Below are 17,378 nucleotides of genomic sequence, written 5' to 3' on the forward strand. Positions count from 1 at the left end.
TCTCACTGGCTCAGTTACAAGTGCAGAGGTTCACCCTCCTCCTCGTAATGTACCTTCCTCCCCTGTTCCCTCCCAAGTTTCTTCCTCTTCTGCCACCTCCCAGGTTCCTGTCTCTTCTGTCCCCTGCCACGCTTCTCCAGTTCCCTCCACCCTTTCGCCCCCCCCCTACCTTGGTACAGTCCAATACAGTTCCAATCTTTACTCATCCTCCCCCTACCATTCCCAATATTGTCTCCCATACGACATCTCTGAATTCCGAAACACTTGAAGCAATCTCTGAATATATTGCAGAGACCAAACCATCAATGGACACTGATCCACCTTCCGCTCTTTCTCTCTCCTCTGCTCCATCTGCGCAACTCCTTTCTTCACAGCGCACCGTTCCTTCGCTGCTTGAACATTTTCCACTGCCTCCGCATGTGGACTTTTCTAACCCTTCTAGTCCGTAGGAACCCTTACCTGCGGATTTCAAGTATCTTTATCATTGCCAATCATGGCCTTTTTACAGTGGAATATACGCGGCCTCAGGGGTAATCGGGGTGAGCTTCAGATGTTACTCTCCCAGTTTGCCCCTGTTGGTGTTTGCTTACAGGAACCAAAATTACACTCTGCTGTTATTTCTCGCATCTCAGGCTATAATTTATTGTATTCTTCAGATCCTTTTCCTGATGGGACCTTTAATGAAAGTGCCCTTCTTCTCCGCACTGATATTCCGTACCATCAGCTATTTGTTCATACTTCGCTGCATTACACAGCAGCCCGTATCCACTTACATAGGTGGTATACGCTCTGTTCTTTATATCTCTCTCCTTCTCGGGCATTATCTATTCCGGATTTTGCCTTCCTTGTTTCGTCATTACCGCCACCGATTCTGTTACTTGGTGATTTTAATGCCCACCATTTCCTCTGGGGAGGGTCTCACTGTGATTCCCGAGGAATTCAGTTAGAGGCTTTTCTTGCCACCCACCCCCTCCATGTTTTAAATACAGGTACTCACACCCATTTTGATCCTCGGACTCATACTCTCTCTTGCATCGATCTCTCAGTTTGCTCTTCCTCCACCGCATTAAACTTTACTTGGTCTGTTCTCCCGGACTTACATGACAGTGATCATTTCCCAATCATTCTTACTTCCCCTTCATATTCGCCACCTCTTCGCACCCCACGCTGGCAATTTAATCGGGCAAATTGGAACCTTTACTCACACCTGACTGTTTTTAAAGAGGTTCCTTCTTCGTCCTCCATCGATGAGCTTTTACACCTCTTCTCGTCCTCCGTTTTCACCGCAGCTTCTCATTCTATACCCCAAACTTCGGGCAGGCATTCTCAGAAATGCGTGCCTTGGTGGTCTCCTGCTTGTGCTCGTGCAGTACGTTTGAAACGCGCTGCATGGGGCAGGTACCGGTACAATAGAACCACAGAGCGACTCCTTGATTTTAAACAGAAGCGTGCGATCGCTCGCCGTGTCATCCGTGACGCTAAACGCACTTGCTGGCGAGATTATGTCTCCACCATCACCTCCGCTTCCTCTATGAGTGCAGTCTGGAAAAAAGTACGAAAACTGAGTGGTAAATATTCTCCTGACCCGGCTCCTGTTCTGCGGGTTGCCGGTGTTGATATAGCAAACCCACTAGATGTTGCCAATGAAATTGGCAATCATCTGGTCCGTATTTCTCAGGGACTCCATCTATGCCCCTCATTTCTTTCCTCAAAGTCTGCCAGAGAGTTAGCACCCTTGGACTTTTCTTCTCTCAGAGAAGAACAGTATAATGTGCCTTTTACACTTCAAGAACTGGAGGCAACAATCTCAGCTTGTCGATCATCGGCAGCTGGGCCCGACGACATTCATATTCGTATGCTACAACATTTACATCAGTCAGCCCTTGCAGTCCTATTACGCCTTTACAATCTTATTTGGTCACAAGGAGTTCTTCCACAGCTGTGGAAATCCGCCATTGTTCTCCCTTTCCGCAAACCAGGCACTACGGGACATGAAACCTCCCACTATCGTCCCATTGCTCTTACCAGTGCAGTTTGCAAAGTAATGGAACGTCTAGTAAATAGACGTTTAGTGTGGTATTTAGAGACACACAACAGTCTCTCCACTCGTCAATATGGCTTTCGTAAGGGACGTTCTACCATAGACCCCTTACTGCGCTTGGATACGTATGTTCGTAATGCCTTTGCGAATAACCACTCAGTTATTGCCATATTTTTTGACCTTGAGAAGGCATATGACACAACTTGGAGGTATAATATTTTAGCCCAAGCCCACTCCTTAGGCCTTCGAGGCAATCTACCATCCTTCCTTAAGAACTTTTTAACTGACAGGCATTTCCGTGTTCGGGTTAATAATGTGCTCTCCCCGGACTTTATCCAAGCTGAAGGTGTCCCCCAGGGATGTGTTCTGAGCACAACACTTTTTCTCCTTGCTATTAATGATTTGGCCTCTAGTCTTCCATCAAATATTTGGTCATCACTCTATGTTGATGACTTCGCTATTGCCTGTGCAGGCGCTGACTGTCACCTCCTTACAGTTTCTCTCCAGCATGCAGTCGACCGTATTTCCAATTGGGCCACCACACATGGGTTTAAATTTTCCAGCACTAAAACCCACCAAATCACTTTCACTAGACGCTCTGTCATCTCCGATCATCCTTTGTACCTCTATGGCTCACGTATCCCTGAACGTGATACAGTCAAGTTTCTGGGCCTCCTCTTTGATCGTAGGTTATCCTGGAAACCTCACATTACCTCTCTGAAGGCAACTTGTCACAGCCGGCTGAACCTTCTTAAAACCCTTGCTCATCTTTCGTGGGGAGCTGATCGTCGAACCCTCCTTCACCTACATTCCACCCTTATTTTATCGAAACTTGATTATGGTGACCAGATCTATTCAGCGGCATCTCCTGCTACTCTCTCTAGCCTTAACCCCATTCATCACCAAGGATTACGTTTATGCCTTGGTGCTTTTCGCTCTTCCCCTGTCGAAAGCCTCTATGCAGAAGCGAACGTTCCATCCTTATCCGATCGCCGTGATGCCCATTGCCTGCGCTACTATGTACGCTCTCATGATCTCCGCAATCCTTCCATTTATAGAATGGTCACTGATATTAGTAGACATTCTTTATTTGTTCGCCGCCCCTGCTTACTCCGTCCCTTCTCTCTTCGCCTTCATTCGCTCTTGTCTTCTCTTCAACTACCACCTTTCTATGTACATGTAGCATCTCACTTTTCCCTGCCCCCCTGGGAGGTTCCAGCTGTTCGAGTCTGTTCTTTCTCCCTCCCTTGCTCGAAAGCCCAACTGTCTACGGTCGCTTCCCGCTCTCTTTTTCTTGACCACTTTCACTCTCATTCTCATGCCATTGCTGTGTACACAGATGGCTCTAAGTCTTCTGACGGCGTAGGATTCGCAGCAGTGTTTCCGGACAGCGTCGTACAAGGGCATTTACTATCTTCAGCTAGTATTTTTACTGCTGAATTATATGCCATCCTTACAGCACTTATCCGTATTGCATCTATGCCTGTGTCATCATTTGTGGTTGTCTCAGACTCCCTTAGTGCTTTACAGGCTGTACAAAAATTTGATACACCTCACCCCTTAGTCCTCCGTATCCAACTTTGGCTACACCGCATCTTTACTAAACATAAAGATATTGTTTTTTGTTGGGTCCCTGGTCATGTTGACGTACAGGGCAATGAACAGGCAGACACTGCTGCGCGGTCAGCAGTACATGACCTACCAGTTTCTTATAGAGGTATTCCATGTACGGACTATTTTGCTGTAATATCTTCCCACCTTCACACCCGTTGGCAACAACGTTGGTCTACTATGCTCGGCAACAAACTTCAGTCTATTAAACCGAGTATAGGTTACTGGCCGTCTTCTTATCACCAGTGTCGAGGTTGGGAGACTACTCTCTCCCGTCTTCGCATTGGCCATACTCGTCTTACTCATGGATATCTCATGGAGAGGCGTCTTGCTCCTCTCTGTGAGAATTGCCAAGCTCCATTATCAGTCAGCCACATTCTGTTGGACTGCCCACTTTATCAACGAGCACGCAGAATTTACCTCTGTCGTCGTCTTCGCCCCGCTGCTCTCTCTTTACCTTCCCTTCTCGCTGATGGACCCACCTTTCATCCGGACTCTCTCATTGACTTTTTGACAACGACTGACTTACTTCACAAATTCTGATACTTTCAGCCCTTTCTACTTGAATCTCTTGCTACCCTCTACCCCCGTACTATCCCCTGCCCCGCTGTTTTCTGTAACCTGCTGATCATCCCCCCTCCCTTCTGCCATCCAATTCCCTTGCTTCCTTCCCTACCCTGCAGCGCTGTATAGCCCTTGTGGCTTAGCGCTTCTTTTTGATTATAATAATAATAATGTAGAAAATGAGGAAGAGTTCGAGGTAGTTTGTCCCTCAACCTGGAGTCGATGTGTTCAGTCCGTCAAGATTAACAGACTGAACTGGTTACCTCAAACTCCTTATCTTCCCCCTTTCTTCTCTGTAGCGGTCTGAAGAAGCCACTAACTGGAGAAAAGTTTCCTCATTGGTTATTGTTACTTCATTAATTATAAAGGAAGATTGGTCATGGTCTCTGTTACCGCCCCATTAATTACACGTCATTTCCAGACAAACTAATGGAAATCCTAATAAGGAAAACACCGTTAATTTCTTGTGTTGGACGATCTTTTAACCAAACATTCCCCTCAAGGAAGGTTCCTTGATGTTGGTGAGGGGCTCTTGATTTAGGGAATTGGATCTGTGCTCCAGTTCCCCGAATTAAGCCTGAATGCCTCCCACATCCCCCCCCCCCCAGGCTCTGTATAATCCTCCGGGTTTAGCGCTTCCCCTTGATTATAATAATAATAATTAACCAAACATTAACATAGCTCTTCAGCTGCGTTTACACATTATTATTATAATCCTGAAGGGGGAGGGGGGCGCTAAACCCATAAGTTTATACAGCGCATTCAGAACTGGATCAGTGATAGTCTAAGAGGAAACAGTGTTTTTAAATAGCGAAGTATCTGAGGATAGAACCGTGACTAGAACTGGTGCTCATGTCCACAGCTGCCAAATTTTTAGTTGACATGAAACTGAGATGTGCGCCCCTCTTCAAGGGGAGGCTCCTTGGTGTGGTGATGAGGCTCTTGGTCTGAGGAATCAGACCTGATGGTCTCCTTCTTCAGACCGAACCTAATTATCCCCCAATCCCCCCTTCCCTATCCCATTCTCCCTACCCTCCCTTTCCCTTTCCTCCTCCTCCTCCCCATCCCTCCCTTATTCCCTTCCTCTTTTTGGCCTGTAGGATTCTTCCCACAGGCACGCTGGTTCCTAGGTAGGGGGAAGGGTACCGGGGTCCATCCCATTCCCTTGAGGTTCTTGTAGGTGGCGTATTTGCCGTGGAATCTGGATCGCCTGGAGATGTCCCGATCCCTCTCCGGTATCCTGGGGGCTGGCTTTGGGTGTCTTTTGGGCGACGGGTATATCTCTGGAAGCAGCCTTTCGGATTCTGGGGGTGGTGGCCGAAGGAGGTATGCTTTGTGGCGGATATCCGGCCGCCCTCTTTTGTCCTCCGTGGTAGCTCGGCAGATGTGAGGTTGCTATCCCGGACTGCTGGTTTACTGGCATGAAGGGTAGGGTATGACACAGGTTCCATGCTGCATCTGTGCTACTTGCAACGGTTCTGAGGTCTTCTTGGGCGCGGAGGGAGATTTCCGGCCCTTTCATTCTTCCTAGGAACTATTCCTCCTCGCTCCATTTTTTTTTTTTTTTTTTTACTTTTCTGTTTTTTTTTCTTAAAAATAGACAAGAGGTAACCTAACCATGGAGATCCCAATCCATGAACCTCCTACCCCTGGGCCCCTTCTTGATACCGCACCCCATTCTGACCCTGCCTCATTTTTTGACCACTCTTCGGACACTCCTGATGCCCCTGTACCTCTTGCTGGTGCTGTTTCCTCACCTGCTTCAGGTACCGGGGTTTCGACTGACTCCTTCGATTTGTCTGACCTCCGCTCTCCTTTGACTATGCTTCCGGCCTCTCCCTCTACGATGCGGCAATTTTCGAATCGCCAGCCCCTTTCACGTCGGACCAACTCCGGTCCCACTCCTAAACGCCAATGATACTTCACCTTCTCGTTCTTCTCAGAAAAGATCAACCCGTCATGCACTCCCTTTCCACGCTCAGTTTCAGAATGCACAATGGACTAAATTCTTTACTTTACGACCAACTTCCTCTAGTGCCTATCTTTCCGACCATATTATTGGCAAGGCGCTCCTACGACATGTTGGTAGAGATATTTCTTCTGTTTTCTAATTATGTCCAAGAATTTGTATTGATAAAGCCACTGGATGGCGAAACGTCTACAATAAAGATAACCAGATGTTGCAGAAGTGTCTTAACTTTCATCTTGTCGATATTGTATACCTGTCTTACACATCCTTTGAGTTAATTAAGTCAGTTGTGGACCTAATCCAGTGTGTGGACTTGGGTGTGCCTTGATTAGTAGGCAATTGTAAAAAAAAATTGCAATGCATACAAGGGCCTTTTGGCATGTACACCCAACTATAATTCCTTGTACAACTATGTATCATATCGAAATAATGTATGGTATTGTAAGATATTGTGCCAGTGTGATAACCTTTAAAAAATCTAGAACTCTGTATGTTGTATACATGGAGAGGGTATCAGGGGTCAACGCCCCCGCGACACTGTGACTAGGCCTCGTTCTCATGTCATTTATAGAAATGTCTACGTAGACACAAATTCAGTGTTTCACTAAACTCTTAATAATGGGTTTAAACTGCGTCTATTTGTTTGCTTGTGGGAATGTTGATTATTATCTCATTTCGTTGTGGTTGCCGACAATAAACTACTGTTATCCTAGCAGTGTTTACTGTTATCCTAGCAGTGTTTACTGTTATCCTAGCAGTGTTTACTGTTATCCTAGCGGTGTTTACTGTTATCCTAGCAGTGTTTACTGTTATCCTAGCGGTGTTTACTGTTATCCTAGCAGTGTTTACTATTATCCTAGCAGTGTTTACTATTATCCTAGCAGTGTTTACTATTATCCTAGCAGTGTTTACTGTTATCCTAGCAGTGTTTACTGTTATCCTAGCAGTGTTTACTATTAGAGTAGCAGGAGAAAACAGTGTTTTGAGCATGACTTAAAACCACATTTGTCTCCTATAAGGTTATTTTTTTTTTATTTAGCAGGGAATTTTTTTTTCTGCTGTGGCACGCCAGCAGTGGCCGGAGGGTAGGAGCAGAGTCTTTTGCTTAACTATTCTTGCGTAGACTTCACTCTTCTTGTCTAGATGAGATATAACAGCCAGTCCTTTGTTTCGACAGAATTTCTTAGGAGAAAACCCTTAGTCTTTCACATGTAATCGATGGTTGTGTTCACTCGCTGGTTGTGTTCACTCACTGGTTGTGTTCACTCACTGGATGTGTTCACTCACTGGTTGTGTTCACTCACTGGATGTGTTCACTCACTGGTTGTGTTCACTTACTGGTTGTGTTCACTCACTGGATGTGTTCACTCACTGGATGTGTTCACTCGCTGGTTGTGTTCACTCACTGGATGTGTTCACTCGCTGGTTGTGTTCACTCACTGGATGTGTTCACTCACTGGTTGTGTTCACTCACTGGATGTGTTCACTCGCTGGTTGTGTTCACTCACTGGATGTGTTCACTCGCTGGTTGTGTTCACTCACTGGATGTGTTCACTCACTGGTTGTGTTCACTCACTGGATGTGTTCACTCACTGGTTGTGTTCACTTACTGGTTGTGTTCACTCACTGGATGTGTTCACTCACTGGTTGTGTTCACTCACTGGTTGTGTTCACTCACTGGATGTGTTCACTCACTGGTTGTGTTCACTCACTGGTTGTGTTCACTCACTGGTTGTGTTCACTCACTGGATGTGTTCACTCGCTGGTTGTGTTCACTCACTGGATGTGTTCACTCACTGGTTGTGTTCACTCACTGGATGTGTTCACTCACTGGTTGTGTTCACTTACTGGTTGTGTTCACTCACTGGATGTGTTCACTCACTGGTTGTGTTCACTCACTGGTTGTGTTCACTCACTGGTTGTGTTCACTCACTGGTTGTGTTCACTCACTGGTTGTGTTCACTCGCTGGTTGTGTTCACTCACTGGTTGTGTTCACTCACTGGTTGTGTTCACTCACTGGTTGTGTTCACTCGCTGGTTGTGTTCACTCACTGGTTGTGTTCACTCACTGGTTGTGTTCACTCGCTGGTTGTGTTCACTCGCTGGTTGTGTTCACTCACTGGTTGTGTTCACTCACTGGTTGTGTTCACTCGCTGGTTGTGTTCACTCACTGGTTGTGTTCACTCACTGGATGTGTTCACTCACTGGTTGTGTTCACTCACTGGTTGTGTTCACTCACTGGATGTGTTCACTCACTGGTTGTGTTCACTCACTGGTTGTGTTCACTCACTGGTTGTGTTCACTCACTGGATGTGTTCACTCACTGGTTGTGTTCACTCACTGGTTGTGTTCACTCACTGGTTGTGTTCACTCGCTGGTTGTGTTCACTCGCTGGTTGTGTTCACTCGCTGGTTGTGTTCACTCGCTGGTTGTGTTCACTCGCTGGTTGTGTTCACTCACTGGTTGTGTTCACTCACTGGTTGTGTTCACTCACTGGTTGTGTTCACTCACTGGTTGTGTTCACTCGCTGGTTGTGTTCACTCGCTGGTTGTGTTCACTCACTGGTTGTGTTCACTCACTGGTTGTGTTCACTCACTGGTTGTGTTCACTCACTGGTTGTGTTCACTCACTGGTTGTGTTCACTCGCTGGTTGTGTTCACTCGCTGGTTGTGTTCACTCACTGGTTGTGTTCACTCACTGGTTGTGTTCACTCACTGGTTGTGTTCACTCACTGGTTGTGTTCACTCACTGGATGTGTTCACTCACTGGTTGTGTTCACTCACTGGTTGTGTTCACTCACTGGTTGTGTTCACTCACTGGTCGTGTTCACTCACTGGTCGTGTTCACTCACTGGTTGTGTTCACTCACTGGTTGTGTTCACTCACTGGTTGTGTTCACTCACTGGTTGTGTTCACTCACTGGTTGTGTTCACTCACTGGTCGTGTTCACTCACTGGTTGTGTTCACTCACTGGTTGTGTTCACTAAATGGATGTGTTCACTCACTGGTCGTGTTCACTAAATGGATGTGTTCACTCACTGGTCGTGTTCACTCACTGGTTGTGTTCACTCACTGGTTGTGTTCACTCACTGGTTGTGTTCACTAAATGGATGTGTTCACTCACTGGTTGTGTTCACTCACTGGTTGTGTTCACTCACTGGTTGTGTTCACTAAATTGATGTGTTCACTCACTGGTCGTGTTCACTAAATGGATGTGTTCACTCACTGGTTGTGTTCACTCACTGGTTGTGTTCACTAAATGGATGTGTTCACTCACTGGTTGTGTTCACTCACTGGTTGTGTTCACTAAATGGATGTGTTCACTCACTGGTCGTGTTCACTAAATGGATGTGTTCACTCACTGGTTGTGTTCACTCACTGGTTGTGTTCACTAAATGGATGTGTTCACTCACTGGTTGTGTTCACTAAATGGATGTGTTCACTCACTGGTCGTGTTCACTAAATGGATGTGTTCACTCACTGGTTGTGTTCACTCACTGGTTGTGTTCACTAAATGGATGTGTTCACTCACTGGTTGTGTTCACTCACTGGTTGTGTTCACTAAATGGATGTGTTCACTCACTGGTTGTGTTCACTCACTGGATGTGTTCACTCACTGGTTGTGTTCACTAAATGGATGTGTTCACTCACTGGATGTGTTCACTCACTGGTTGTGTTCACTCACTGGATGTGTTCACTCACTGGTTGTGTTCACTCACTGGATGTGTTCACTCACTGGTTGTGTTCACTCACTGGTCGTGTTCACTAAATGAATGTGTTCACTCACTGGTTGTGTTCACTCACTGGTTGTGTTCACTAAATGGATGTGTTCACTCACTGGTTGTGTTCACTCACTGGTTGTGTTCACTAAATGGATGTGTTCACTCACTGGTCGTGTTCACTAAATGGATGTGTTCACTCACTGGTCGTGTTCACTAAATGGATGTGTTCACTCACTGGTCGTGTTCACTCACTTGTTGTGTTCACTAAATGGATGTGTTCACTCACTGGTTGTGTTCACTCACTGGTTGTGTTCACTCACTGGATGTGTTCACTCACTGGTCGTGTTCACTAAATGGATGTGTTCACTCACTGGTTGTGTTCACTCACTGGTTGTGTTCACTAAATGGATGTGTTCACTCACTGGTTGTGTTCACTCACTGGTTGTGTTCACTAAATGGATGTGTTCACTCACTGGTCGTGTTCACTAAATGGATGTGTTCACTCACTGGTCGTGTTCACTAAATGGATGTGTTCACTCACTGGTCGTGTTCACTCACTGGTTGTGTTCACTAAATGGATGTGTTCACTCACTGGTCGTGTTCACTAAATGGATGTGTTCACTCACTGGTCGTGTTCACTAAATGGATGTGTTCACTCACTGGTCGTGTTCACTAAATGGATGTGTTCACTCACTGGTCGTGTTCACTAAATGGATGTGTTCACTCACTGGTCGTGTTCACTAAATGGATGTGTTCACTCACTGGTCGTGTTCACTAAATGGATGTGTTCACTTACTGGTCGTGTTCACTAAATGGATGTGTTCACTCACTGGTCGTGTTCACTAAATGGATGTGTTCACTCACTGGTCGTGTTCACTAAATGGATGTGTTCACTTACTGGTCGTGTTCACTCACTGGTTGTGTTCACTTACTGGTTGTGTTCACTTACTGGTTGCGTTCACTTACTGGTTGTGTTCACTCACTGGTTGTGTTCACTCACTGGTTGTTCACTTACTGGTTGCGTTCACTTACTGGTTGTGTTCACTCACTGGTTGTGTTCACTTACTGGTTGTGTTCACTTACTGGTTGTGTTCACTTACTGGTTGTGTTCACTTACTGGTTGTGTTCACTTACTGGTCGTGTTCACTCAATGGATGTGTTCACTCACTGGTCGTGTTCACTCAATGGATGTGTTCACTCACTGGTCGTGCTCACTCACTGGATGTGTTCACTCACTGGTCGTGTTCACTCAATGGATGTGTTCACTCACTGGTCGTGCTCACTCACTGGATGTGTTCACTCACTGGTCGTGTTCACTCAGTATATTACTCTTACATTTACTCCCTGGATGAGTGGGTTAGGCTACTCACTACCTGGAGGATGTTCCAGGGGTCAACACCCCCGCGACACAGTCCTTGAGGCCTCCCGGTGGACCAGGACCTGATCAACCAGGTTGTTACTGCTGGCCGCACGTAGTGCAACATACGAACCACAGCCCGGCTAATCGGGTACTGACTTTAAGTATCTGTCCAGCTGCCTCTTGAAGACAACCAGTTGTCTATTGGTAATTCCCCTTATGCCTGGCGGGAGGATGTTGGACAGTCTTGGGCCCCGGATACTTATTGTGTTTTCTCTTAGTGTATTAATGACGCCTTTACTGTTTTTATTGGGGATACGTTGCACCGTCTGTCCAGTCTTTTGCTTTCGTAGGGAGTGATTTCTGTGTGCAGATTTGGGACTAGCCCCTCTAGGATTTTCCAGGGGTAGATTATGATGTTTCTATTTCGCCTACGATCCAATGAGTACAGGTCATGTGACTCCAAGCGTTCCCAGTGTTTGACGGAACTTAATGTATGTACACTCAAGTTCATTGGTGTAAAACATTATAAAATACATGTTACTAACCCTCCTTTCATATACAGTATAAGGAAAATTAACTGATCCCATGCTGATAATCATATTATTTAGGAGACCTTGTTTGTAACTGGGCTGCGGAGATGATCCACTGAATAGACAATAGGAAGACGTGAGGAGAGAGTTCACAACTCTCATCAGCCAAATTGAATCCTATTTTTTTTTTTAACATTACAGATACGCCATGTTCGTGTTGGGCGTGAGCAGAGTGGTGTTGCTGTGGTTGGTGTGGTGGTGTGGAGCCTCGCGGGGCGGCCAGCCTAGTGTCATCTTGGTCGAGTCGCCACAGGGGAATATTTTCGTAGTGGAGAACACTGGATTCGCTCAATATGATGCCTTCCTTGCTTTTACCACCAGTAGCGCCTGTGAGTGATGGGTGGTTTAGTACTGTCGTCTTACTGAACACGCAGGCAGGTACACAATCACCGGATTCTGCAGAGAGCATTAGTAGAAGAAAGGTTTGGACACAGAGGAAAAAGTAATGTTCCCAAAGGATCAGCCTTTGTACCCATATTACTCTTAATGTATGTGAGTGATCTGCCAGGAAGGATAAATTTTATGTCAAGGTTTTCAGACGACAAAAAGCTGATGAGAAGGATTTTATATTTTGCATTGTGACTTCGAAATGTGCAGAGTTATAAACATTAAGACTTGGGAATGAAAATTAGCCATAGTGTTCCGACTAGGTGTTAAACATTGCAGGAGGCCAGAAAGAATAAGGCCTGAGTGTAGCCATTACACTCAGTCTATTCCCTAAAACAAACTAAAATAGGATAACATCTGCAACAGAAGCATGGTTAGCCTGTAATGCACACAAACCAATTTTCATGTAGCAAACGCGAACATGGAGACCCTCATCTAGTTAAGTACAGAGAGAAGCTTGAGAAAGCTCAAAGATGTACCACTAGACTAGTCACGGAGCTAAAATACGAAGACAACCCTAACGAGTTTTTTTTTTTTCTCTCCTCTCTTGTCACTGGAGAGAGAAATACTAAGGGATTATGTCAGGGTAGATATGAACAGGTTGTCTCATACAAAATGGGCCAGAAAGAGAAGACAAAGTGTAACTAATTCACAAAGGGACATGAAATATAATGAACTTGAGAATTAGTAGAGGCAAACTCTTATTACGTATCCCAAAGAAGGTACGACTGCACCTAAGAATTTATTCAGATATAAAATACACTAGTTAACAGGATGATAAAAGACAGCCCAGAAGACGAACCTCAACCCTCGCAAGAACAACTTAGTAAATATAGTGGCAGGATCCGTACACAGCTTTGAAAATTGGCACGAGAGTACTCAGGAAACCATAAGGGAGTGAACCCAACAGCAGGTAGCTGGGTAGGAAGGAAAGGAAGGGGAAGAAAGAAGTTAAAGATCGACCCCTGGAACTGTAGATAAGCGACGTAGTTAGGCTAATCGTGCACAACTGAAAGCTCCAGGATTTGGTTCTAGGAGAGGGAGATGTAGACATGTCCTCTTACACCAGGTCCCCCTCTTCAAGGGGGGCTTCTTGTTGTGGTGAAGAGGCTCTTGGTCTGAGGAATTAGACCTGTCGGTCTCCTTCCTCAGACCGAACCTAATTACCCCCCAATCTCCCCCGCCCTATCCCATCCTCCCGTTTTTCCTTTCCTCCTCCTCCCCACCCCTCCCTTTTGCCCTTCCTCTTTTTGGCCTTTGGGATTTCTCCCACAGGCGCGCTAGTTCCTAGGTAGGGGAAAGGATACCGGGGGCCATCCCATTCCGTTGAGGTTCTTGGGGGTGGCGTAGTATGCCGTGGAATCTGGATCGCCTGGGGATGTCCCGATCCCTCTCCGGTATCCCGGAGAGTAGCTTTGGGTGTCTTTCGGGCGACGGGTGTATCTCTGGAAGCCACCTTTCGGATTCTGGGGGTGGTGGCTGAAGGAGGTATGCTTTGTGGCGGATATCCGGCTGCCCTCTCTTTTGTCCACCGAGGTAGCTCGGCAGATGTGAGGTTGCTATCCCGGATTGCTGGTTTACTGGCATGAAGGGTAGGGTATGGCACGGGTTCCATGCTGCATCTGAGCTACTAGCGGTGCTGAGGTCCTCTTGGGCGCGGAGGGAGATTTCCGGCCCTTTCATTCCTCCTAGGAACTATTCCTCCCTGCTCCCTCTTTTTTTTTATTCTTTTTTCATTTTTATTTTCTTTTTTCTTTTTTTTTCTTAAAAACAAAAAGCAAAGGAGTAACCTAACCATGGAGAACCCAATCCATGAACCCACTACCCCCGGGCCCCTACTTGATACCGCACCCCATTCTGACCCTGCCTTGTTTTTAGACCACTCTTCGGACACTCCTGATGCCCCTGTACCTCTTGCTGGTGCTGTTTCCTCACCCGCTTCAGGTACTGGGGCTTCGACTGACTCCTTCGATTTGTCTGACCTCCGCTCTCCTTTGACTATGCTTCCGGCCTCTCCCTCTACGGTACGGCAATTTTCGAATCACCAGCCCGTTTCACGAAGGACCAACTCCGGTCCTACTTCTAAACGCCAAAGTCAATCTCCTGATGATGTTCCTTCGTTACCTTCCCATTCTACTCAGAAAAGACCGACACCTCATGCACTCCCTCTCCACGTTCAGTTTCGGGCCACACAATGGACTAAATTCTTTACTTTAAGACCGACTTCTTCTGCCTATCTTTCTGACCATGGTATTGGCAAAGCGCTCCTACGTCATGTTGGTAGAGATATTTCATTTCATGCTCTCAAGAGCGGTACATGCATCATCACTGTAAAGAATGCTACTCAAGCTCATGATCTTTCTCTCCTTTCACATATCGATACTACTCCTATCACTATTGAAAAACATCTTTCTCTCAATTCTTGTAGTGGTACTGTCATTCTGCCCCATACCATAGTTCAACAGAATTTCCAGTCATGTGACAATGACATTCTTGAACAGCTGGAACTCCAGGATCTCCCAATCCTCAAAGTAGACACTTATGTCCTTCCTGCCCGTGGGTGGAGACGTTACCCTTGCAATGTGGCTCGATTAACTTTCGACAGCCGAGAACTCCCATCCTCTGTTTATGTCGCGGGACATAGGTTACAAGTTCGAAAAGTGATCCCTACACCGTAACAGTGTAGAAATTGCTGACGTTTTGGTCACCCAGCGAAATATTGCAGATCTATAGCCGAATGCCCAGTCTGTGGTGCCGACGACCATTCTAATACATCTTGCAGTCAACCTCCATCTTGCCTTAATTGTAATGAAGCTCAGCCTTCATACTCCCGCCGTTGCCAGGTCTACTTAAATGAACGTGAAATCCGTTGCCTCAAAGAGGCAGGTCTCCCTTATGCTATGGCAGTTACTCATCTCTGCCTCCAAGGAAGACTACCCTATGTTTCTTATTCTCGTGTTTCAAAACATCCCCCCACTTCTGGGGTCAAATCTTCTGCAGCCTCCTCTGTTGTTACCCCTCCCATAGCCACTCTGGCATCTAATCCTTTTGCTGTCCTTGGCTCTGACGTCCCGACTACGACTCGGTCTGTTCTCACATCTTCGCGTCCTTCCTCACAAGCCCCAGTATCGACAAGACCTCATACGACACCTTATACCAATCGCCCCTCTACTTCTCAGAAGTCCAAAAAATCCACATTGCTCAAATCTTCTTTGCCCCTTCTTTCCCTTCTTCCACCTCCACACTTTACCTTTCCAGTCTCTGTGCCTAGTTCTTCCCCTCTCTCTGGCTCTATTACAAGTGTGGAGGTTCACCCTCCTCCTCGTACTATGCCTTCCTCCCCCGTCCCCTCCCAAGTTTCTCCCTCTTCTGCCACCTCCCAGGTTTCTGCCTCTTCTGTCCCCCCCCACACTTCATCTCCAGTCCCCTACACTCTTTCGTACCCCTCTACTTTGGTACAGTCCATTACTTTCCCAATCTTTACTCACCCTCCTCTTTCTACCTCCAATATGGTCTCCCATACATCTTTGAATTCAGAAACACTTGAAGCCATTTCAGAATATATTGCAGAGACTAAACCTTCAATGGACACTGATTCACCTCCTACTCCTTCTCTTCCCTCTCCTCCATCTCCACAACTCCATTCTTCCCAACGCTCCGTTCCTTCGCTACTTGAACGTCTTCCAATGCCACCACACGTTGACTTTTCTAACCCCTCTAGTCCGTAGGTGCCCTTCCCAATGGATTCCTGGTATTTTCTTTATTGCCAATCATGGCCTATTTACAGTGGAAGATCTGCGCCCTCAGGGGTAATTGGGGTGAGCTTCAGATGTTGCTTTCCAGGTTTTCCCCTGTTGGTGCTTGCTTACAAGAACCAAAATTACACTCAGCTGTTTCCCAACCTATCTCAGGCTATAATTTATTGTATTCTTCGGATCCTTTCTCAGATGGGACCTTTAATGAAAGTGCCCTTCTTCTACACAATGATATTCCGTACTGTCAACTATTTGTCCATACCTCGCTGCATTACACTGCAGCCCGTATCCACTTGACTAAGTGGTTTACAATATGTTCTTTATATCTCTCTCCTTCTCGAGCATTTTCTATCCCAGATTTTGCCTTTCTAGTTTCATCGTTACCACCACCACCACTTCTGTTACTTGGTGATTTTAACGCCCACAATTTCCTCTGGGGGGGTCTCATTGTGACTCACGAGGCATCCAGTTGGAGGCTTTTCTCGCCTCTCACCCCCTCCGTGTTTTAAATACGGGTACTCCCACCCATTTTGATCCTCGTACTCATACTCTTGCATCGATCTATCAGTCTGCTCTTCCTCCACTGCACTAGACTTTACCTGGTCTGTTCTACCGGACTTACATGACAGCGATCATTTTCCAATCATTCTTACTTCTCCTTCCTATTCACCACCTTTCCGTAGCCCTCGCTGGCAATTTGATCGGGCAAATTGGGATCTTTACTCGCAACTCACTGCTTTTAGTGAGGTTCCTTCTTCATCCTCCATTGATGAGCTCCTACACCTCTTCTCGACATCAGTTTATACCGCAGCTTCTCATTCTATACCCCAAACCTCAGGCAGGCATTCTCAGAAGTGCGTGCCTTGGTGGTCTCCTGCTTGTGCTCGTGCAGTACGTTTGAAACGTGCTGCATGGGGCAGGTACCGGTACAATAGAACCGCTGAGAGACTTCTTGATTTTAAGCAGAGGCGTGCGATCGCTCACTGTGTCATCTGTGAAGCTAAACGCACTTGCTGGCGAGACTGTTTCCATCATCACCTCTGCTTCTTCTATGAGTGCAGTCTGGAAAAAAGTGAGGAAACTGAGTGGTAAATACTCTCCTGACCCGGCTCCTGTTCTACGGGTTGCTGGTGTTGATGTAGCAAACCCTCTCGACGTTGCCATTGAACTTGGCACACATCTGGTCCGAATTTCCCGGGGGCTCCATCTATGCCCCTCGTTTCTTTCCTCAAAGTCTGCCAGAGAGTTAGTACCCTTGGACTTTTCTTCTCTCAGAGAAGAACCGTATAATGTGCCTTTTACACTTCAAGAACTGGAGGCAACGCTCTCAGCTTGCTGATCATCGGCAGCTGGGCCTGACGACATTCATATTCGTATGTT

The 17,378-nt window shown here is 46.4% G+C and overlaps 1 long non-coding RNA gene across 1 annotated transcript in view; it reads left to right on the forward strand.

The window, feature by feature from the left end:
- LOC128692534 (uncharacterized) overlaps positions 1–17,378 on the forward strand; it is a 37,082-nt gene that overhangs the window by 6,324 nt on the left and 13,380 nt on the right. Inside the window, exon 4 of the long non-coding RNA XR_011392617.1 lies at positions 11,998–12,185. This is a non-coding gene — a long non-coding RNA (uncharacterized lncRNA). The remainder of the gene's footprint in view (positions 1–11,997; positions 12,186–17,378) is intronic.

This window comes from Cherax quadricarinatus, chromosome 30 (assembly GCF_038502225.1).
Source record: "Cherax quadricarinatus isolate ZL_2023a chromosome 30, ASM3850222v1, whole genome shotgun sequence".
In the NCBI taxonomy this organism is placed as follows: Eukaryota; Metazoa; Arthropoda; class Malacostraca; order Decapoda; family Parastacidae; genus Cherax; species Cherax quadricarinatus.